The 23,572-nt window shown below is 39.9% G+C and overlaps 1 protein-coding gene across 4 annotated transcripts in view; it reads right to left on the bottom strand.

Moving 5' to 3' along the window:
* The window catches only part of Spacdr (sperm acrosome developmental regulator), a 41,307-nt gene that overhangs the window by 10,410 nt on the left and 7,325 nt on the right, over positions 1–23,572 (bottom strand). The window contains exon 1 of one of the 4 annotated variants that reach the window (XM_087206576.1): positions 8,748–8,906. The exons of the other annotated variants lie outside the window; for them this stretch is intronic. The gene's annotated coding sequence lies outside the window, so the exon portion shown is untranslated. Of the gene's footprint in view, positions 1–8,747; positions 8,907–23,572 lie in introns of those variants that run through there. 4 annotated transcript variants of the gene reach the window in all.

The raw sequence follows: 23,572 nt of genomic DNA, 5'->3' as shown, positions 1-23,572 counted from the left end.
CGAAACTGATGTTCCGGACACCGCTATCTATAGAACAATCTACAAACATCTGCTGACCATCAGTACGTGTCAGCTGACCACTAACCTTTGTTCCACTTCTGCAAATTTCCCCTGTCAACTTCCCCTGCACCCTCCTATAAAAAGAGCCTCGGACTCTGGGCTAGTCGCCTCTCTAAGCTACTTTGCTTTGAGAGTGCTGTCTGGCCAGACTAAGGTCTGTTTTACTTTCCAACTTGTCCGGTGTGTTCCTTCCCGGGTGTTCTTCGTTGCACTCAGCTCCTCGGAGCATTTGGTAAGGCCCTCGGTCTTACATTCACCACATTAAATCCAATACCTTCATGCAAATAAAGCAAGCCTCACTAGCACAGCCACATCACTTACAACTTCACCCCCATGACTGTGTAGGGAGTATACTCCATAAACAGAATAGCTGTATTTCAGAAACCATTGCTTCTTTGTTTTCCAATCTGAACTCCATTTTAATCCATAGGAAATGTAAATAAAAGGACAAAAGGAAGCAACATCATGCAGATATTATTTAATTATTCCTGTTCCCTCAGGCTATGGACACCTTGTGATTATGAGAAACCAAAGATTAGCTCTTTTCTTATAGACTCCATCTCTAAAATATTAATTTGGAAAATAAAATTGGCCAGATGAACTGAATTAACACCTTTGTCTTGAGAAAGGAAGATGAGTTATCCGGCACGAAGAAACAGCCATCCTTGGCTTAGTGGGTTTTATGGTCTCTGGGTACAGCACCAGCAGTGTTTCACTGTGCAGACTGATTGGATCACTATTTGATCTTTTACTGTGGATGTGTGTGGGCAGGAGATGAGCATTAACCATATTTACTGATGGACCCTTATGTGCCAGCACTCTGCTATTTGTCTCATTCACCTTTGTGTACACAGGTAGCAGTCCTTTAATTCAGCCAGACACTGTTCCTTACTGAGGTGACCCCACTGTTAATGTTCACAGTTGAATGGAAATCTGCCTCCTGCATGCTGAGTAGTCTTCTATCAAGGGAGCCTTCTCTTTAATGGAGCTCATTCTTAAAAAGTGGATTCTGATACTGGATTATGTCCTGAGTTTTCAAAGATCTCTATCCTCCTATTTGCCTGGGTGCAAATTGTGCAGCCAACATCAGATTTGTGGTTAAGAAAACATCTGATAATAGTTTACTATGAATACATGTTTAAGTATTTCAAAATAAATTTAAGCAGTTGAAACATTCTAATTATCAGGATTACTGTTTTTGGAAGATCTAGCCACTAAAAGGTAACATAATGAAATAAGTAAGCAAAGTTATAATTTTTATAAGAATTATAGAAATAATAAAAGTTCAATAAGGATCCACTGCCAGAAATCGTATATCACCCCTGAATGAATAGAATCTCAGAAATCTACTTGCTCACTGAAGGCAAAAGGGACATTTATCACTCTATTGAACTCTATCTCTACCCCAAAATGAGAAAGGAAGAAAGGGAAAGAATTGTCCAAGAATTAAGTTGGAGGTATGAAAACTAAAGCTTCCTTATTTCTTAACCATCTCAAAAGCAAGTAGCTATCACAGATTAAGGACTGGGCCTATAAGAACCTTGGGTATATTGTCAAATTTCTAACATGTTTAAAAACTCTGCAGATTCTTTGTTTTCTTTCCCTTACCACACACACACACACACACACACACATCAGTCATAACATTTTTTTTCAGTCATAACATTTTAATAACAGCCTATGAATTTATTTTCAGGATCAATGATACTGAGATCACTGTCCTTAGAGGTCGAGAAAACCCTAGAGATGTAGTAAACAACAGCAGTGACTGACACCATTCTTAGGTGGAACCTGGGGAAATGGTGCTATCTGAAAAAAATATGTCTGAAGCTCAGTTTGAAGCAGCAGACAGGTCCAGCATATGGGCATGGCAGGGTGTGTGTGTGTGGCAGAGATGATGGGCTGACTCATCTCAGAAAAGATTAGAATAATTTTTCTTTTGGTTTCAAATAATCTTCCCCACCGCTTTCTGTACGTGGATCTTCATAAGTGTGTCTGAATCTAAGAAGACTGTTTCATGGCAAGGCACCCCCCCCCCATTGCCATGGAAATGGCACTGTGCACACACACACACACACACACACACACTCACAGAATATGTTAATATACTTTCAGGAAAATGCCTTTTATGCCTTCTCCTTCTGGTGTTCTTTATACTTATAAAAAAGGCACATTTGGAGCCAAAATTATACTAATTCCTATCATCCAATTGTTATCCACGATCTTCTTTGTTTTGACATTAAAAATACTGGTTTTGGGTTTTTCTTCAACATAATCTCTCCTGGAATTGAAATAATCTATTATTTGCCCCTTCACCTACCTCCAATTTTTCTCCTACCCTTTAAATGAACATATTGGGGATCTCAATGCCTAGAATTTCATTTTCAAAGAAACCTCTATCAGATTCCAGTTTATTTCTTTGATTGGCTATAATGATGCATTTCGTGTATTTCATTTTCTTAAATATTCCCAGGCATTGAGTGTGGCCTGACACCCCAGCTGTCTTCCCGCCCCTGTGTTTATCCAATGCTTTGGCTCTCTGGGTGGGATGGAGCTCCTACCTACAGGCTCCTTCCAGAACCCACCTTCTCCTTCTTCAAATCTGTCCTTGTCATTCTCCCACTGAGACTAGTCAGCTTGATCTATTTATTCATGCCAAGTTATCCAGTGGCTGTATTTGTCAAATTCAAGGCAACTTTCTTTCTTTTCTTTTCTTTTCCTTCCTTCCTTCCTTCTTTCTTTCTTTTTCTTCCTTCCTTCCTTCTTTCCTCCCTCCCTCCCTGTCTCTCTTTTTTTTGTACAAGGGATTGAATCCAGGGCCTTCACACTGAGCTACATTCCCAGTCCTTTTCTTTTTCTTTTCTTTTTAGACAGGGTCTCACTAAATCTTCCAGTTGCCCAGGCTGGGCTCAAACTCATAGTCCTCCTCATATAGGGGGAAGAGATGTAACTGCTAAACCTATTTGATATCTGAAACTCGAGTTCGTGTTCTCTAAAATCAATGAATTCTAGGAACAACTGAGGTTAAGAGTAGGAAAAATTTATTGAGAGAAGAAAGCTTCTGCCTAAGAGAGACAGAAGGGGGACAGGAAAGTGGGTTGCCTCCCCACCCCACTTTTCAAAGATGTTTTATACAGCAAAGCCATGTGGTGAGGTGGGTACAAAGTGGGACAAAACTATAAGACCCCATGGAAATTTACAAGGTAGGCATGAGGTGGGGCAAAACCATGACCAACCAATAAGATTACAAGTACAGTCACCCAGGTAATATTGATTAAATGGGGGTCAAATGGGGGAGCAAGTCAGGCAGCAAGCATACAAGGATTTTCAGTAACAGTGGGTCAGGGATATTTCCTGGAGAGGGTGCGTTAAGACCTTGGCCCCTGACTCAGGTGACTGATACCTGTTTAGAATATCAATCACTGCTACTCATCCTCCATGGGTGTGGTAATTTCTCTCCTTTTACAACACTGGCCTTCAGTGAATGTGTGCCTTCACTGTCCTTCATGTTGGCTCCTTGTGGGCTGGCCCTGTCTAACTGCCTACAAGATATCTAATTAACTTACCTATCTGCAATACTCCTGCCTCAGCCTTTCAGAGTGCTGGGATTACAGGAATGGGATATCATGCCTGGCTAACTTTCTTAACTTGTAAAGCTATTTTTTGGAGATATCAACCCTGGTAAAATCTCCAATCTATATCCCAAAACTTTTTCTCTCCTATGCTTTGCTTCTGCCTCAAGGGCAATTCCTGGAATTGAGCAAGCTCCTTTGTACCCTGGCCTTGGCCTATAGCTGGCACTACCTCTGCCCACCAGAGCTCCTCCTCCATTCAGCTCTTGACTGACTCCTTTTACCCTTCAAAGTCCTTCTCCCGATTGAGCCCTCTGCTAGTCTCTTGTCCTTCATAGATCTTACCAGAAAGTACAAGCATCCTGCAATTGTCTGATGTCTGTCTCCCCCAGTAGATCATAAATTCCACAAGGCATTTGTGCCATGGTACCCCCAGTGCCTGGCATGCAGCAGGGGTTCAGATAATAACTGTTGGATGAGGGCATGGCTGAACTAATGAATGAAAGCACTGTCCTAACCCAAAGAGGAAACAATTGGTGAGGTGAGAACTACAGGCCCCTGATGGTGGAAAGAAACTTTTCAACAGGTAATAATTCTCTCTCATCTTTAACTACAGTGGTCACTTGTGCTCTTCAAAGACAGATACAAGCAGCAGAAAACATTATCATTCCAAAATGTACCAGCTTGACTTACAAGTATTTAACACACAGCTTTGATGCACTATGAAACCCACCTTTACATAAATTTAAAGCATTTTACTTTGCATCTGAGCAAACAGGTTGGTAACAGCAGTCCTTAGAATGTGGAGCACAATAGTATAAACGTTACAGTGACATGGCAAAGTTGAGGCTTATTTCCAGAACCTTTGGCAGAACAAGGATTAGAATCTAGTTTTTGCCAATGTCATAGTCCATTTACTAATAGTCCATTTACTAATGCTGTAGTAAAATACTACAGACCAGGTACTTTATAAAGCAGAGAGATTTATTTGGCTCATAGTTCTGGAGGATGGGAAGTCCAAGAGCACTGCACCAGCATCTGATCAGCATCTGGGGAGGGCCCTGTGCTGCATCATAACACATCACATGACAAGTCATAGCAATCTAGAGAGAAAGAGCTCACTTTCATAACAATCCACTCCCTAGATAGCCCATTCATCTATTACTCCGTGAAAAGGCTCATCCATTCACAAAGACAGCACCCTTATGACTCTATCTCCAACACTGCCCCAAATCAAATTCCAACAAATTTTGGAGGGAACAAACCATAGCAATGGTTAAGTCACTTTGCCTCTCCAGGCTTGTTTCTTCCTCTGTAGATGGATTTACTCCCTTTCTCTATTTCCTTCCTTAGTAGACATTGCAATTGCTTGATATAAATGCAACTTTTTTGACATTTGTAATGCCCACTCTCCCCCAAGAAGTGAGTATAGGCAATTAATACAAATAAAATATTTTGGGGGGCCAGGGATTTAGCTCAGTGGTGCCACTGCCCACCTCACAAGTGCAAGGTCCCAAGTTCGATCCCCGGTACCAAGAAAAACACCCAAAAATATTTTTTGCTTTTGTAATATTATTGGTTTTAAAATATTCTCTAACAATATTCATGTTTATATATTTACAAATTACATTTGGCTAATAGAGGACACAAACTTTTGGGAATTAAAAAAGAAAAGGCATCAAGGCCATTTTTTGTAGTCCAGATAGATGCTGGCAGGTTTACAATTTCCTTCCATGTTCTTTGTCTCCTCTGAAGAATGGATGGCTGGCTGGTTAGATGGCTCTCAAGTCTTTAACACTGGACCCAGCTTTAAGATATACCTTTTCATATGTCTTCCCCACAACATCAGTGAAGGGCTGGAAATTCATTTAATCCTCTGTGTCTTCAAGACATCCCATATGCAATGGAAAGAGTTCCTGGCCCTGTGTATGTTTCAAGGAATTTGGCAGAGGCTGTTGCAATTTATGGCAGGTGCCACACTGGTTCCACAGAACTATCTGAACATGCTGACTCACGGTGTTCTTTGTCTTCAGAAGACAGAGTTGGAGTTACTTCTGGAACAGTGGCTCCTCAGAGTACACAGTCCAATCTGATTTGATCTGTAGCCAATGAGGAAAGTAAAGGCAAATGTGCTGGTATATATGTGTGTCTGAAATAACATCGTTCCTATTTTCTTTCCTCTTGAAGAACATCCTTTCTATTATTTGGTGTTAAATTACTGTTTTTAAAACATCTATAAAATGTACTCACCCAAACATTCCAAAGTCTGCTTGGAAACCCTGAGCTGAAGGACAACCCTGTTGTTTCTAGATCTTGCATGACCTGGTTTTGTCAGTCAATGATTAACTGAGTTTGGCTAGCAGAGATAATGCTAAGCTTTGGAAATTTACCCAGCTTCTTGGAAATGAAAGGACATTATATTTGCTAAGGATATATATACACATATGTCAGGAGCTACTTGGGGCTTCCCCGTATACTGTTGCATTAAATCCTCATAGGGACTCTATGGGATTAGAAGTACAATGCTCATTAAAAATTGGAGAAATCTGAAGCTCAGAGAAGACAAGCACCTTGATCAGGGTCCCCATTGGTTAATCAGCAATGTCTGAATTTGAACTCAGTTATCCGAGCTCAATGTCCACAGTCTTTTAACTGCACTAGCCTGATTTTTAAACTAAAACTACGAGACACATATTTCAATCTAGTATATACTTTTTGATGTCAACTAAAGGCCACTTGGAGGTTGACATTTTAATCCTATTAGCAACAAAGAAAACACTAGAGGACTTCAGAGGCAAAAGGACTTCACTGTTAGAAGGGACAACATTGGACCTAGCAGAACTGGTTAATCCATGACACGGCCTCCAACTGTGTTTGTGAAGGAATCCAAAGGGATGCCACAGCCAGGGACCAAGTGAACCAGGTCCCAAGTCACACCAGGGCCCTGAGAACATTCCAGAACTAAGTGCAACACTTCTGAATGGTCTCTTCTTTGCTAGCATCTGTCCATGATTCTCTTGCACCCATTGGAATAACTAGTGCTGGTTAGATTAAATGAGAACAACAAAGTCATTTGTCCTAGAGGTCTGTAACAGTAATCAGTTTCGTATTCAGTGATAATGGGACAGTGCTTATTTCTATATCTGTTTTCTCTGTGATTAAATCCTACTAGAAGGTAACAAAAAGAGTCTAATGTTCTGAATTGTCAAGTCTTTGTTGTTAAGAAATCAGTTCAAGGGAAGATGAAGTCTGGACAGAAAAACAAAAAACTCTTAAGCCACATGTTTGTAAATCTTAGTCTAAAAAGGGTAGAGTCTGATTCTCCTGGCCGAAGGTTCCCAGATATTAAGTCTAGTAAGGGTATTATGAAATCAATGTTTTAACAAACAAACTAGGGCTGTCAATGCGGGCAAAATATCTAAGAAACATACATTGGGAAACCATTCTAAAATACCCAAATTTCATTCCAAAGGTATATAATCATTCACTGGCTAGATGGAGGGGGGCTTTTCTTTATTATTTCTCTTTCCACTGATAAAGGACAGCCTTTTTTGACCCTACATTCTGAGAAGAAACAAGTTTCTAAATAATCACTGCTTTTAGGGCTCTGCTTTAATATAAAATGAGCCAAAGAGAAGGATCTTCAGTTGGCAGAAGGTTCTGGGAGTTTGTGTAGTGGAGGGTGATAACCAAAGAGTCCTAACGATCCTGGAGAGAATGGCTTTGTGCATACCCTCGTAATGACAGGGGACACGCTGGGCTCTGTCAGCGTGAAGGCTGTAAATCTGGACGGACCAGTCAGACTAATTCAGAAGTCCTTTAGAGTTTCTAATCAGTTCTGTTTTTAATCAAGAATCTTTCAAATGTTGCCAGAAAATGCCAACTCCCTGGCCAGCTGCCATGCTTCTCCAAGGTAACCCACATCATGTGCAGAACTGTCTTCTTGATGTTTGACAGGAAGCCATTCTGGTTGCCCAACACCTAGGCTGAGCCCATTGTTAAATATACCGAATGTCATTCCTCTCTGTGCCATCACCTTTTGGGCAGCCTATCTTTGAAGTTATTTTCGTGTCATGGAGGGTAATAAAGAGTGAAGGATATACATAGGATGCCTTGGAAAGGAGAGCTGGCACCTGAGGCAAGGTGGCAGGAGAAAGAGTAGAGAATGTAGCTAAAAATACTTGGTATGGTGGTCTTAACAAATTGGGAAACTAAGTCGAGAATGACAGAATTTCTATATGGAGTCAAGCCTGAAAGATGGGTAGTGGCTCCCTGGAACTGTGAGTGAACAATGTCTGAGGTCACAGTCTCAGCAATAATCATCCACAATGATTGATTACTGATGTCTGCCAAGGGCTCAGGAAAGTGTGCAGTAGCATACTTGTCAGTCCTGCTCTAGTCAACATGAGGCTACATTGTGAACTCTGGACTTCTACTGGTCTTGCTTTTCAGAAACACACACCAGTCATTTCCTTCTTCTCATGAATATACATGGCTATCTGCATGCTGCTCAAATAAGAGATTTATAGTAGTCTAGGCAGCATCTCTAAGAGGTATCTGGGCTAATGAGCAGTAAATACCACTCAGCATATGTCTCTAAGAACTATACACAGGGAAATCCCTACAAGTTGGCTTTCTCTGCATAGTTGCTTTTCTTCTTTGCAACAGATGTCCAACATATCAGGTTCTCCCATGCCTCAAAACCAACCGTCACCCTCAAATCCCCTGGAGTGGATCGTGCCTATGGCAGAATCTCTGACATCTGTCACTGGGCCCCACTCAGAAGACATGGTAGATTAATATGAATTATGACTATGTAATCACCAGTGCTTGTAGTCATAACTTAGCTCTCTGGAAATGTTTGCATTCCCACACGGGTTTGGTGTTCCCAGCCATGTCTTTACAGAATGCATGGAAAATGGTACAGATAGTCCACTCCCCTTCCTCCCTTATTGCTCCACTGTTTAGCTCGTTGCCATTATTTTATAAAAAAAATTCTTCCTTAAACATGAAAGAATCTTGTTTTCAGAGAGATCCTCTGTCTCAGTCTGTTTCCACTGCTATTGTGAAGTGTCATAGACCAAGGGGCTTAAATAACAGCTATTTATTTCTCACAGTTCTGGAGACTGAGAAGTCCAAGATCAAAGTGCCTGCTTATTTGGTTCCAGTGAGGGTTTGCTTTCTGGTCTGTGCAGTCACCTATGTCCTCATAGGGTGGAGATAGAGCATCTTATTATGAAGACACTAATGTGGGCCATACCATACCATTGTGACCTCATCTAAGCTTACTTACCTCTCAGAGGCCTCACCTCCAAACTCAATCACATTAGAGATTAGGGTTTGCCATATATATGGGAAGCGTGGCACAAACAACCCATGACACTCTGCCCTCCAGAAGGTGTCTTTTCATTGAAGAATACCAGTCTTTCATAGTGCAACCAAACTTTGTAACACTAAAGAGTTTGAACTAAAAGTTTTGTGTTTTGTGTTTTAGGGAAGTTGGTTTGCTTGTGGTACTGACTTGAAGGACCACAACCTTAAAAATCCTTAAGATTTAGAAAAATCATTCTGTTTTTCAGTTTTAAAGAAAGCAGCATGTGACTTGATTGTCATTGCTAATCATAGAAAAATGCCATTGTGGGACTGTGTGGGCAAATACAGAGTAAACAAGAGAAAGATGGAGAGGGGAGTAGTTTGGGGCCATAGAGATTGTTTTCTGTTAAGTGAGGTGACAATTCTCCTTGTTAAGTTGTTAATATAATGTGGAAGTCAGGAGCCACATCTGGATTTCAATTCCTTATTCCCCTACTTAGTAGCAGTGTCACCTTGGGCTAGTGAAGCCCCAGTTTTGTGGGAGTAAAAATATTTCCTACTTCATGGTACTCAATGAAGGATTATGTCTGGAACATAATTAAGACCGTGCCTGGAACACAATAAGTTCTTACTAAATGTTAGCTATATTATTATGATTTATTAGTAGCATAGTGGGAAAAGTACTGCACTAGGAAACCAGAGTCCTCCCCTCAATTACTTACTTAAATAACAACAACAGCAACAGTAGCAAACTTTCATATCACACTCATTGATCTACAACAATCCTATGAGGTAGATCTCATTGTCATCATCATCACCATCCCTAATTTACAGTTGAGAAAACTAGGTCACAAAAGAGATTAATGAACTTGCCCAGAGTCACACTACTAATGACCAGCAGTTCCAGGAGTTGAGCCCAGGCAATCTGGCTCCAGAGCCAATATGCTGAACCACCATGATAGCCCTTTTTGGTCTATGTGGTTATGGCCTTGGCTGGATGCAACAGGTAGACCTGATAATCTACCAGGATCCTGTGATGCTTGGAAATATCCCAGCTTTTAAAATTTGTGTTATGCTCCATACCAGACAATTGAAAACATGATACTAAGTCTTTGGCTGGGGAAACTTTCAAATATTTCAGTTATTGCTGACAAATGGTACCAAATTCAAAAGTAAAAGGACAGGGCTGGGGATTTAGCTCAGTGGTTCTGTCACTTGTCTTGCAAACACAAGGTTCTGAGTTTGATCCCTGGGACAAAAAAAAAAAAAAAAAAAAAAAGTAAAAGATCATCCAGCCATCTAGTTCTCTTGCCAAGAGATCACTGTTAGCTAATTAATTGATTTTGAGCAATTGTTAACTCAAATATTGCCTCCTCACTATCCAAGACAAAAATTGTGCCATGCCTCACCTCTCCTATCTGCTCTGACTTACTGGCTAGAGGAAGTATTCTCCATGCATGAAAGAAACATATAGCTGTCTAGTTCCAGCCTTACCCTACCTTTCCTAATCTTTACTTTACCCCACCCTAACCCCATTTCAGTCAAATTATTGCCACTTTCATTAAAATGAAGCTATTTTTAGAAAGTTGGGGCCACCTTCATATGGTATAACCTTCTTTTCTACCATGACTATCATCCCAGGTTTATTGCCAATTAACATACTACACAGTTGTGAAATATAAGGTTGATATGCCTAGACTCTCAAGAAAGACTCCTCCTGCAAAATATTCCTAAATGTAGCAAGAAAGAAATTAGAATTATCTTTTTCTATATATTTTAGTACTAAACCTTGCAGCTCTACATGTATAGGAAGGGAGAGATGTTATGAAAAGATATTGATCCCATTTGCAAAAAGCAAAAATAAGCTGGGCATGATGGATCATGCCTATAATCTCAGGTACTCAGGAGACTGAGGAAGGAGGATCACAAGTTCTAGCCCAGCCTGCACATCTTAATGAGACCTTGTCTCAAAATAAAAAAAAAATTTTAAAGTGCTCAGTGCTCCCAGGGTTCAAGACTCAGCTCCTCAAGAAAATAAAGAAACAACCCAAAAATAAAAACAATAAAAACACATTAACTAGCATATTAAGCTATAAAAAGTGAATAAATTACACACCAAATATTTTAACATTTTAACAAGAAGCATAAATTTTATATCTATACATACATACATAATATGTACACATGTGCACATATGTGTATAGCAAGATCTTTTTATTGTGTTAAATATGCATAAACATAAACTTTACTTTTAAGTATTTTTAAGTATACAATTCAGTGACATGTGAATTTGAGGCCACCCTGGGCCACAAAGTGAGATCCTGTCTCAAAAATCAAAAAACAAAAAAGAAAGAAAGAAAGAAAGAAAGAAAGAAAGAAAGACAGACCAAACAGAAACACTACACCCATAAATAATGTCTCCCACTTCTCGATAACCTCTACTCTACTTTCTGTCTCTATTCTAAAGGCCCCATATAAGTAGCATAGCACAGTATTTGCTTTTTGGGTTCTGGCTTATTTCACTTAGCATGTTTTCAATGCTTATTCATATTGTGGTATGTATCAGAATTTCATTCCTCTTAAAGGCTACATAATACTCTATTTTATGTGTATACCACATTTTAAAAATCTACTCATCTGTTGAATGATGCTGACATGAACATGGGTTTACAAATATCTGTCTGAATTTCTGTTTTCAATTATTTTGGGTGTATAGCCATGTGTGGGATTGCTGGGTCCTACAGTAATTCTATATTTAACCTTTTTTTTAAGGCACTCCATGTCTTGTTTTATTGTTGCATGGCAGAATATCTAACACAGAATGTAACTGCAAATATTTGGCTATGCAAAGAGGAGCTAGTGCTTAAGTACAAATGGGAGACACAATTCTTTTGATTTAAATAAATACCTAAATACACATGCTACAAGTATCTGGACTCTGAGACTCCATAAGCACAGCTGTCTCACCTTTGGACCTACAATGACGTCATGATTTCTCTCTGGTAATCAATCCATGGAATCAGGTACTAATGGTTGAACATGATCACAATAAGCCCCTTTTCTAGAGCCTTCCCCATCCCTCTATAGACATGATCTGTGCAGGACAAAAGCAACTGGAATTTCTCAAAAGTCAGTGGTCCATAACAGTTAACTATGTTACATGAGTTTCTTGTTTCCCAATATATATAATTTTGAGAGTCTTCATACTATTTTCTATAGCAGCTGCACCATTTTACATTTATACTGTCAGTGTACCAGGATGCAAATTTCTCCATATCTTCATCAATCTTTATTATTATTTTTAAATAATACCTATCTTAGTGGGTGTGAGTTTCTTATAGTTTTTAGAAGGCATGATAATCAATTTTACAATTGAATGACCATAGGGTGGCTAACTATTTGGAAAAACAACCTCAGAGTGTGTGAAATAATATCTTAAGTTTTAGGCTTTCTAATAGATAGTTTCTGTTATTGCTTTCCCCTTGTGTATACTTTTTTTGAAAGTCTTATGATTTTTGGTTGAAAATTGGACATCTAAATTATATATAGTTTTCTTTCAGGGTTGGCTCTGGGATGCCCCTCCCAATACCAAAATCCATGGATATTCAAGAGCCTTATATAATACAATGGCACAGTTTTTGGATATAAGCTACATACATTCACTTATTATTAGAATTTAGTATTAGTACTTAGTATTAGTATTAGCATTGTAGTGCTGAGGATTGAACCCAGGGCCTGCACATGCAAAGCAAATGTTCTACCACTGAACTACAACCCCAACCTTCTCATATTCTTTAAATTGTCTCTAGATTATTTATAATACCTAATACAATGTAAATGCTAATGTAAATAGATGTTAAGATGCAATTTTGGTGGGGGAAATTTTTGATCTGTAGTTAGTTAAAACCATGATTGCAGAATCCAGGGACATAGAGGGCTGACTGTGATGTTGACAACTATAGAAATTAAATTCTTCTTTCTCCCTGGGATTTGTTGTTTGTTAGTTTAGTGACTTTTCTGAAATAGTCTGTAGAGTCTGTGTTTTTTGTCATGTCTGGCCACTGAAGTCTCTGCTCAGTTAGCTTAGTGGTTGGGTGATGATTAGAGCTTTCCTTAAATACCAGAAACCTGTAAGTCTCGGTCTTTGCAGAGGGGCTCTCTGGGTGGCATGCTGAGACATGCCTTTGATCCTTAGCCAGGGAGCTAACAACTCTGCCTCAGCCCTCAGTGTCCACTTGCATACAGTCTCAAGTTCAGGTTACACAGAGATAAAGTTTGTGGGCCTCCTCCAGTCTTTCCTGAGCATGCACACAGCCCTGGCTCATGTACAGCTCTGTGTAGGCGTGTGGCCCACTAGTTTCTCAGAAATGTGTTGGAGCTGTTCAAAGTCCCCATGGACATCTCATTCACCAGCTTTTTCTTTTAAGATTTTGGTTAACCTATTGTTTGAAAACTGTTATCCACTACCTCAGGTGGCCTTGAAATTAAATCATTGTCTCTAAATATTTTCAACAAATGCCTCAGAAAAAAGGGTTTTCATACTGAGTGACTTCCAAATCAAGTCAAATAAAGATAGCCTTCCAGTTGGAATCTTCCAGGGAATAACCAGACAGGGTGAATTCTGACAGCTCTCTAGGAATGAGGTTTGAAGGGGCTCCTCCAGTAAGCTGTCATCACTGTGAACATGGGCTGAGGGCTGTGGATTTTCAAGGCTACCACAGAGCTGGGAGAGGTGAGTCATGGGAACTGAGCATGTTAAGCTCTTTAGAGATTCAACCATTTTTTGGTAATAAATGTTTCTTGATGGCTAGACACCTTAAGTTAATTTACAGAGTTCTGCAAAAGCTAGTTCTGACTATTTTCGCCAATTTTCTTGTTGCTTTTATTGAGGAGAGACTTTTTGGAGATCCTTATTCTATCATTTTTGCTAACATTGCTCTAATGAAGTTCTAAAGGAGAAAGAGTGAGTGAGTGGTTTAATAAAGCAGAGTTGGCATTATTCACTGCCAAAGGTGGAGTTGTTTCAAGTGATGACAGGGTTTAGGGTTAGGCCATAGGAATGAACAGCAAGACTGGAGATCAAGTGGCCATCACTGCTATGGGGAAGAAGGGCAAGCAATGGAATGTGAGGCTGGATTGATGACAGAGAATCCAAATGGATGCTGAAATCTTCCCAAATGGTGATTCTACTCAGGAGGAGGAGACTGTACCAGGTGCCTAAGCTACTGAGTGAGTTACCTGAGATGGATGGATGCTGACAAGTGTCAATATTCAGCAAATGAAAGGTATTACCTCCATAGCTAATATAAAAAATAATAGACAGAAATATTTTAGAGACTGAAAATGATCAATACATTTTAAAGATAATCATGATAAGCGGAAATTATACCGAGATAAGAAAGGAGACTAGTTATCAATATAGCTAATAATGGTCTGCCAGTAGGAAAATTTCTTAATGCCAGTAAACTATTTTTTAACAGGATCTGAGCTCTCCTAGACTAACCCTGCCAGCAAACAATTTTCACTCATCCCTTCAGGCAACAGGAGGTAAAGGGTAGAACTGTAGCCCTTGATAGCAGCATCTTCTTGTGGGTCACCCTCTCTCTTCCTTCTTTCAGGGAGTCTTCTTTATATGAGTTTGTATTATCTGTTTTAACTCTAGTTTTACATGATGTAAGAGCCTACAAGCCTCTGTTGCTGGTGATGATCCACTATGAGGACAAGGTTAGTGACTTGCATATCTTTAGAAAGAGGAAAGTAAAGGCCTATCCCAGAGTATGAGTCCAAACTTGTGTTTTTATAATAAAATAACTGAGAGGTTGGGTAACTTATAAAGTAAAGAGATTTATTTGGCTCCTGCTTCTGGTGGTTTGAGTGTTCCAATACCATGATGCTGACATCCCGGGAACGTCACAACAAGAAGTAGAAAGGGAGGTGGCAGCATGCAGGGGGGACAGGTATATGAGCAGGGACGCGTCTAGGGAAGGGTCGGGCTTGATCTTTCATAACAACTTGCTCCTGCTTTGTGGAAATGAATCCTCTCCTACCAGCTCTGACGTGTTCCTGTGAAGTGGCATTAATCCTCTCAGGAGATGGAGCCCTCATGACCCAATCTCCTCCCACTAGGCCCTACCTCTATAGTAGCACCATACTAGGGACCAAGCTCCCAACATATGAGCTTTTGGGGGCAAGCTAGATCCAAACTCCCAGGACCCACATTGCTTTGTTTTTAGGAAGTCAGTGCTTTCTGCAGGCTCTGAAGGCACCGAGTTAATCATCTTTGGTCTTACACACAGAATCACGAGTATTCATCATCTAAAATTCTCTTAATTGATCTTTTCATAATTTATAATAGCTATGATCACCAAAGCTGCAGGCTACAGCAGTAATGTGCAAAAAGCATTATACACTGAAATGTCTTAACTGGGCCATTGCCAAATTATATCTAAATACAAACCAAGACATCAAGATTTGGGACTGGAAAACATTTTCAGTGTAACTCTGGCTGTATGCCACTATCTCTCTGGCTCAGCAGCCATGACTGTGTAAAGCACTTCAGGCTCAGCTCTCAAGACTATAAAAGTGAGACCCAGGATACCTGTGGCAAATTCTGCTGCCTTTTCTTTCATTTCCCAACCACACGTTCACACAAGATTTAGAATTAAACAGTGTGAGCGAAAGAAAGCAGGGAAACTTTTGTCTCCCTATAGAGCCGCTGCAACTCCCCTTCTTGCCCATCCTGTAACCTTGGAAAGTGTGGTCTGCCACCGGCATCTAGCAGTCATTCCCCTGTAGCTTGCGTCACGTAGCAGCCTGCCTTCTGTTCCTACCTCTTCAAAAAGATTAATGATTAAAATCTCTCTGTCAGTTCTCACCATTTTCTACCTGTTGGCTACTTTCGACAGTGTTGAGCGAATGATCTTCATCCCCCAAATTTTCTTCTCCTTCTGTCACCTTTGGGGAATCTACTCCTATTTTTCCTCCTGCAACTCTGACTTCACTTCTTCTTTCCCTGGCTCTTCTACCACCACCTCCTTGTTATTTCCTGGAAGCCCATACTAGCTTTTGTGGTCTCTCCTTCTTCCCCCTTTCTCCCTCAGTGATTTTTAGCAACTGCCACCAAATAGCATAATGACCTAATCTATATTTCTGATCCTCAGTTGTAAGCCTCATGCTTCTTCGTTCTCACTGCCTATTGGATACCAATTCTAATATTTAGCAAATATCTCCAACTCAACTTGTCTCAAACTGTACAAACTACTTTTGTTTTATCCTCCCCGGTGCCCTCATCAGCCAGCCTGGAAAATGCGGAGTCATCATTAAACTCCACCACCCACCACCCATCTCATGCTCAACCCATTTTATTTCTGACAAAACTGTTTGTAGTCTTCATTACTTACACTTCGAACTGTCTCCCTGACTGCAGGCACCCCCACCTCTCCTTTCCAATCCACACTGTGGCCAGAATTCCCTCTGCAATACACTGATCTGATCAGTGTTATGCTTTAAAAGTCTCTCAAAGCTAGGGTGACCCTATGGCCCTGACTGAGCTAAATCCCCAGCCCTGGTGCTGATTTCTAATAGCATGCTACTCACTCTCAAAAATGGCTCATTTGGATAATTAATTATCATGACCAACAGGATAAAATCCAAAGACTTACTTGGTTTACAAACTAGCTGCAAGCTAACTTTCTATTTCCATCTTCCACTCTGCCCACCTGCCATTCCCCAAACATACCAAGCTATTCCCACCCCACCCCGTCATTGTCCTTGCTGTTCTGTCTTCCCAAACAGTTTCCTCCGATTTCTCACTTGTCAACTCCTTACTCTTCACTGCTCAGCACTTCTTCTGTGAAGTAGCATAGCCTGTCAACTCTCCTCAGCATCTGTCAGGAGCCTCCCCTTCCCCAGTGATCCTGCAGCAATTTGTTCAAACCTCTGTCATGTATTCTACTTTGAATCTGGTGCAACACCTGGCATGTGGCATGTCCTCAAAGTGTTTTGAAAGAGAGGCTTTAAAGAATCAGGAAGCCAGGCGTGTTTTCGGCTGCCTCTGATTAGAATTAAAAGCTTTTATCTTCCATATGGGATTTGCTTGAGAAAAATCCAACATGTCACAGCCAAATCTATTTCTTCTTCATCTGTAGAGTAATAAGGAGAATAATTGCTGCTGCCAAAACCTACCCATGTGAACTCAATCGGGTAATAAAAACAAGTCCTTCTGCTGAAGTATAGTGTGTTGAAACAGAGAGTGAGATGAGTCTTCCACCCCCTGTCATCCATCTTACAGTCTCAGGCCTGTTGGGGCAGGGCAGGAGAAAATTCTGAGATCTGGCAGATGGTTAAATACAGTTGTTGTTTCCTTGCTTTTTTTCCTCCATTACTTTCTTATGTTCTACCAACCGCACGAAGTATAGGCACCATTTCTGGGACAATGGACAAATAATTGCCATATACTGTAGTATGATAAGTACTGGGTGAAACACTATCCCAGGGGCCAGGGCAGCTAGAGAAAGGCCTAATGTTCAATTTGCATGAAGGAGTCATGGCATTTTGTGTGAAGTACACCACACTGGATGTCAAAATCAAGGACAAAGAGGACTTCTTGGGCTTATGGAGGGGGAAGCTGAGCTGGTATGGGTAGAAGGAGAGTTCTGTGCTGAGTTTTACAGAATTTTCAGCTGTAACAGATTACAGAGATCATTTAATGAATCTCATGCTTTTCAGTTTTTTGAACTGTAGCTCATATTAGGAAAAATATTCTATGTCTCAGAATATATAAAGTTTTATGAAACAATATTTATGTTCATCAAATGAGACACACTTTGATATTTTTCTAGTCACTCAAAACTATTTTCTTGGACTGGGGATATGGCTGAGTGGTTGCTTAGGATGCAGGAAGCTCTAGGTTTGATCCTCAATACCACAAGTAAAAACAAATAAACCAATTTTCTTTCATATATATATATATATATATATATATATATATATAATTGAATTGGTTTTCTCCCCCACCAATGGGTTATAATCTGCAGTTTGAGACTTTGACCTTAGTCCTTCAATTTTTCCTTGAGGAAACAATGACTCAGAATAACTAAATTCTTGTCCCAGGAGAGCAAATAAACATTAAAAGTTTAAAAAATTCAAATTCCAGTGCCAACAACTAATGTTTGAGATAGAAGAAAGCTGTGTGGCACTGGTTGTTGGATGTTTCCAAAGCACTTGCCTTCCCTAGGTATCCCACTCGTCTTTCTGGGAAGTTATAACACAGACATGGAGGGAGGGGAAAATAGTGAATTAATAAATGGGGTACCCAGGTCTTCTGTAATCCTTCTAAAATATCCTGGATGGAAGGAAGGGAGGGGAATGAGTCATAAAAAGAATTAAGATGCGTCATGTACACGTACCAACTCCCCATGATGAATGCAATTGTTATGTACTACAAACACATACTAATAAAAATTAAAGTTTATATTAAAAAATAAAAACAATTTGAAAAAAATTAAACATCCTGGATGTATGATACTTTTGAGTAAGAATTTCCAGTTTAGCTCTGTTTGGGGAGAGGGTAATGTTACCCAAAGGAAGGTAAAGACCTTACTAGAACCATCCGGAGCCTTGGTGTAGCACATAGAAGACTCCCAGCTCTTCTGATATGCACCCTTCCCCTTCAGCAGCTTAGGCAACAGCTGACAACAAGCTTCACTGAGACTCTGGTTGATGGAGGCGCCCCCTTTCACTTTGGTGTGTGGGAGCAGACAGGAGAAACAAAGGTGGGAAATAATATCTCTTGAGTAATAGTTTCTCATCTTTTACATTTCGCAAATCAGCAACATTCCAAAAAGAGTTTAAGAATCAATATCAAGGTGCCAATTTGTCTTTGTCAAAAATTTAAAAACATTTTTGAAAAAAGAATCAATAAAAAACCAATCCCCCCAATATGTTTCCATCTATAGCTATCATAAGAATAAGACGGATATAATCTTGGACTAAAGACAGTCTTGTATATTGACTATATCTAGCTTTTTATATATATAACAAGGCAACTATTGCCTTGTCCTAATTTGTCTTATCTTACTATCAGCACTTCATCACAGACTGGTGCTAGTCTATAGTTCAGTGTCTGGATACAAATGCTTTCCTGAGGCTATTTGCCCTTCAGGTGAGGAATTTGGATTCTTTATCCTTTGCCTGACATGGAAGATAATTATTTTAAGTCATAAAAAATAAATAGTTTGGGAAATTATATACAAGCCATTAACTAAGTTACACTAAATGTGAAAAACAAGACAGTTCCTATTATTTGGTTTATCCAGCCATCACCATTTGGCCATAGATCACTGTCATTCTAGCACTGTACACTGCAGATAATAGATGGTTACTTCTTTTTCTTTCTCTGTATGATGTCTGGGTTTACAAAAATACTAGAGAAACTGTGTCGGGGATTTAGCTCAGTGATTCTGGTGCCTGCCTCAAAAGCGCGAGGTCCCGAGTTTGATTCCCGGTACCAAAAAAAAAAAAAATACTAGAGAAGTGACCTGGCTTTCCAAACTCTTGTTCCTCTGAAGCCCATATACAGTCAAGCTAAGTACATTTTCTGCGTGATCTGTCTGTCTATCTATCTGGAGGCAGGTATCGCTGTTCCAGGCTGGTCTAGAGTGATCCTTCCTGGCCTCAAGTGATCCTTCTTCCTCTGCTTTTCTTGTAGCTGGAATTGAAGACATGTGCCACCACATTCATCTTTATTTTTTTCAAATTGTACATCCTAAGTTTCTCATTGAATTCCAGAAGGAACTCTTTTGCTACTAAAACTCATGAATTATTATCAACAAATAAATATATGCTGTCATTTAATTCAGTATGAAAATCATGTATATGAAAAGTGAAATCTTAATTGTAGCTTCATTCTCCTAATCAGTACTGGTCTTCAAAGTATTTTTTGCTTCTTTGTCCAATCATTGATTGGGGAGGGGGAAGAATTGAAGAAACAGAGAAAGATTAATTATTAGTATAGCATCTGTTAAAAGATATACTATGCCCATGTAAATGTTTTATTGAAATGTTACCTTTTACAGAAGAAATTCCAGATCTCTTCTAATGTTTTCCTGGAATTTCAGTGGATCACTCTTTCAATTTACTACAAACTCTAAAAAGTCATTGTTTCTAGATCAGCATTTCTAAACCGTTGAATTTGCTGTTTGCACAATCCATGTCTGGAGCAGCTCCCTAAAAGTTATTTATCTTTTTTCTTATTGCTTGCCTCATGGGAGGAACTGAATTCTGGAAATATTTGTACCTCTCATATATTTCTGACAGTCAAAACTGAACCAGAGATATCTCATAGAGCTTTTTTGTTGTTTTTCTTTTTGGTCTTTCTCTGTTAAATCTGTATATTTTATTATAACACATTTTATTTTCCTATCTGTATGATTTGCTTGAAGCTTTTAGTATTTTTATGTCATAAAAAATGTTCTAAATGTATGAAGGCAAACACATTTCCTTGTAAAATCTGATTAAGTTATTTCATAATGTTGAGAAAATAGGAGGCGTGTTTGACATTAGTATTTCAAAAGGTTTAATATTTGTTCACCTGCAATTAATCTTCACATTTTGTTTATAAGAATTACATAAAAATGTATCACCATTCAATCATTTGATTAATCCAGTGGAATTTTCTTCTATTCTTACTGTTACTGCCACTGATTGGCCCTTCATCACTTTTAAATATTGTGATAGAATATGCATAACATAATGTTTGCCATTTTAACCACCTTAAACAGTCCAGCAACATAAGGTACATTCATATCGTTGTGCAACCCCTCAATAGTTTTTGCATAGGTACCACAAGAGCTGTCAAAACCTAGTCTTCCTTCTAATTTTGCCCCCTTAAGGAAAAAGACTGAAAAAAATCTCTCTATTGACTTATTTCACCTGTGCATAGGGAAAAAAATGGGAAAATAAAAATTTCTCTGGTGCCTTTGGGTTCAGAGCTGCTAAAAACCAAATGCAAACTTCTCAGGTCAAAGAAGGGCAAGGACCTGCTGCACAGGTTCCATCCCTGGATTTAGATTATTCTTTCCTCGAGACATCATAGCCCAAACAATTGCTCTGAGAACATACAGAAGGTATAAATGCTCTTTAAAACTCATTTAGTATTAATGGATCTGGTTACCTGATGTACAAAAAATCTTGTACAAGTAAAATCATTGGCTTTCAAACATGCAAAAAAGATCATTTCAAAAAATTAAGGAACAAAACTTTCAGACAGCTAAACTTTGTACCTGTGCATGCAAACATAGTGAAGCTAAACTGCCTGGCCCTAACCGGGCAGCTGGGGTTGGCTGGTCTGAACTGAGTCCTGAGCCCTCTTGGGAGATAGTAGGTGTGTCAGAAACGAGAGCCCATAGATGCAAACGCTTTCATTTAGAGCCCTTGGCAGTGCAGTTTTGTATCACTAGATGTCAGTGTGGACTTTCCCAGCCACCGCCTTCCCTTTGTGCCTTTGCAGATTTACAAAACAGCCCCCAAGGCCCTTCCTCAAGTCCCAGCAAACGCAGAGCTGTTTTCAGAATTGTAATTTCACCAAATATGTTGTCTATTTACATATTTTGTCTTTTCAGAGTTTTAAAAAATATAAACAGAAACTCTGAACCAAAGGTTATTATTTTTAACCCTGTGACCTTCTACTCGAATGCCTGCATGTGGAAGGCAGGCTGCAAGGATATTCCCCAGTCAATGGAAAGTTCCACTTAGGGTCATTGAAGCAGCAATGCTAAGCCAGATACCTGCAGGCCCACCTTCAGGAAACTAAGGCATTCTAAACTACCATGGCTCATGAGTGGTAGCAGGAAGCTAAGAAAAAGTAACAAAATATATATTAGCCATATAAGGTTTTAGTGGCCCTGTTTACTCGATTTTTTTTGTAAATCAGAGGACTTTGAAACTTTAAAGAACAGGCACTATGTTAGTTTCCTATTGTGGGTGTAACAAATTATCATGAATTTAGTGGCTTAAAAACAACATACATTTTTCTTGGGAATCTAGTAGTCAGAAGTCCAAAATGGGTCTTACTGGACTAAAATCTAGGAGTTGGCAGAGCTGTGTTCCTTGTGGCGGCTGTTGAAGAGAATTTCCTTTCCCTTTCCAGCTTCCACAGGCCACCTGCATTCCTTGGCTGGTGGCCCCCTTCTCTCTTCAAAACCAACAATGGTCAGTTGAGTTGTTCTTTGCATCACTTTAACCCTGACCCTTCTTCATTCCTCTTTTATTTACCTTGAACCTTGTGATTCCATTGCACCCACCCAAATAATCCAGGATAACCTCTCAATCTCAAGAGCCTTAATTTATTTAGATCTGCAAAGTCCCTCTTGTCCTGTAAGGTAACATATTTATAGATTTCAGGGGTGAGGACATGGACATTTGGGGGACTAGGGGAGCATTTTTCTACCACAGTCATTATTTTTAAGATAATATATGATGTAATTTTTTAGGTGATGAACTTTTTAATAGGCTGATTCAACGTCATGGACAACCGTTGTCTTGTAAAGTAGAATGTGTTGGAAAATAACAAGGCTTAGATTTCCTTCGCTCATGGAATGTTAACCATGAAGAATAAATCTGCCACACCCAGTATTACTATTAGGCCACCCTACAACATGGCTGTGCACCAACTCTGCTGCTCCTTGTGGCCCGTTTCCACAACGTCTATCTCAGGAACAGCACTGAGTTAGGTGGGGTGAGCACATGCAGAGTGCAGGACACTAACAAAAATGAAATGCGGTGCTCAGAGAGACCAGACCAGGCAGCCTGTGTGTACCCCCATGTAAAGCCAACTGAATTTAACCCTGTGCCTGGCCACACCTAAGGCCTAATTTCCTGCAGCCTTCCTAAAGCCAAATTCAACTTCCTCCCTTCTCTAGCATGCTCTTTCCCTCCATATTCCTTCCTAGTGTTACTGCCAGGGAACAGAAACCTTATGTGCCACCCTTGCCTCTTCCTTCTTGGCCATGCAAACAGCCCTTTGGGGTCTAAGGCCTCCAGAGACTGCAGTCTCATAAGGTTAACAGCTCTAATTCAGCTTCTCTTCACTTCTTGCTTGGATGACTACATCAGCCTTCTGATGAGTGTTACTTCTTTGTGCTTTCCTCCCTGCCATCAATCCAATCTCCAAAATGCTGCCTGAGCTATCCTTCACTCTATAAATACCATCATGCTACTGCCCTGTTTAGGAAAGCGGTTCCCTCTTGCCCTTTGGATGCCTTCCAACTTCCTAGCCCAGCACACCAGGCCAGTTAGACTCTGCCCCAACATACTTTTCCAGCCTGTTCTCAAACTTCCTCACCTCTCCTTTTAATTCCAGCTACAGTGAGCTGCTGTTCCTCAGATGCTCAGACCTCTCCCTTGCAACAGGCTTCTTCAGCCTAGAATACCATGGCTATTCCCCAAGACAGCCTGGTGTCACTTCTGGGCTTGTATTTTTGTCCTTTACCCAACCCCCAGCCCTTCGCTCAGCTCCAATACGCATGTACCATATAGCACTCTAATCACCTCTTTATATTTAGGACCTCTGACTATAAACTATAAGATTTTTGAAGGCAGGGACCTTGTTTGGTATTAACTCTGCATCT

The sequence above is a fragment of the Heterocephalus glaber genome, unplaced genomic scaffold, assembly GCF_053883595.1.
Source record: "Heterocephalus glaber isolate CG9 unplaced genomic scaffold, H.glaber_assembly_v1.0 deba00000676, whole genome shotgun sequence".
In the NCBI taxonomy this organism is placed as follows: Eukaryota; Metazoa; Chordata; class Mammalia; order Rodentia; family Bathyergidae; genus Heterocephalus; species Heterocephalus glaber.
Note: the sequence above shows the minus strand (reverse complement) of the source record. Positions and strands in the feature narration are given on the sequence as shown.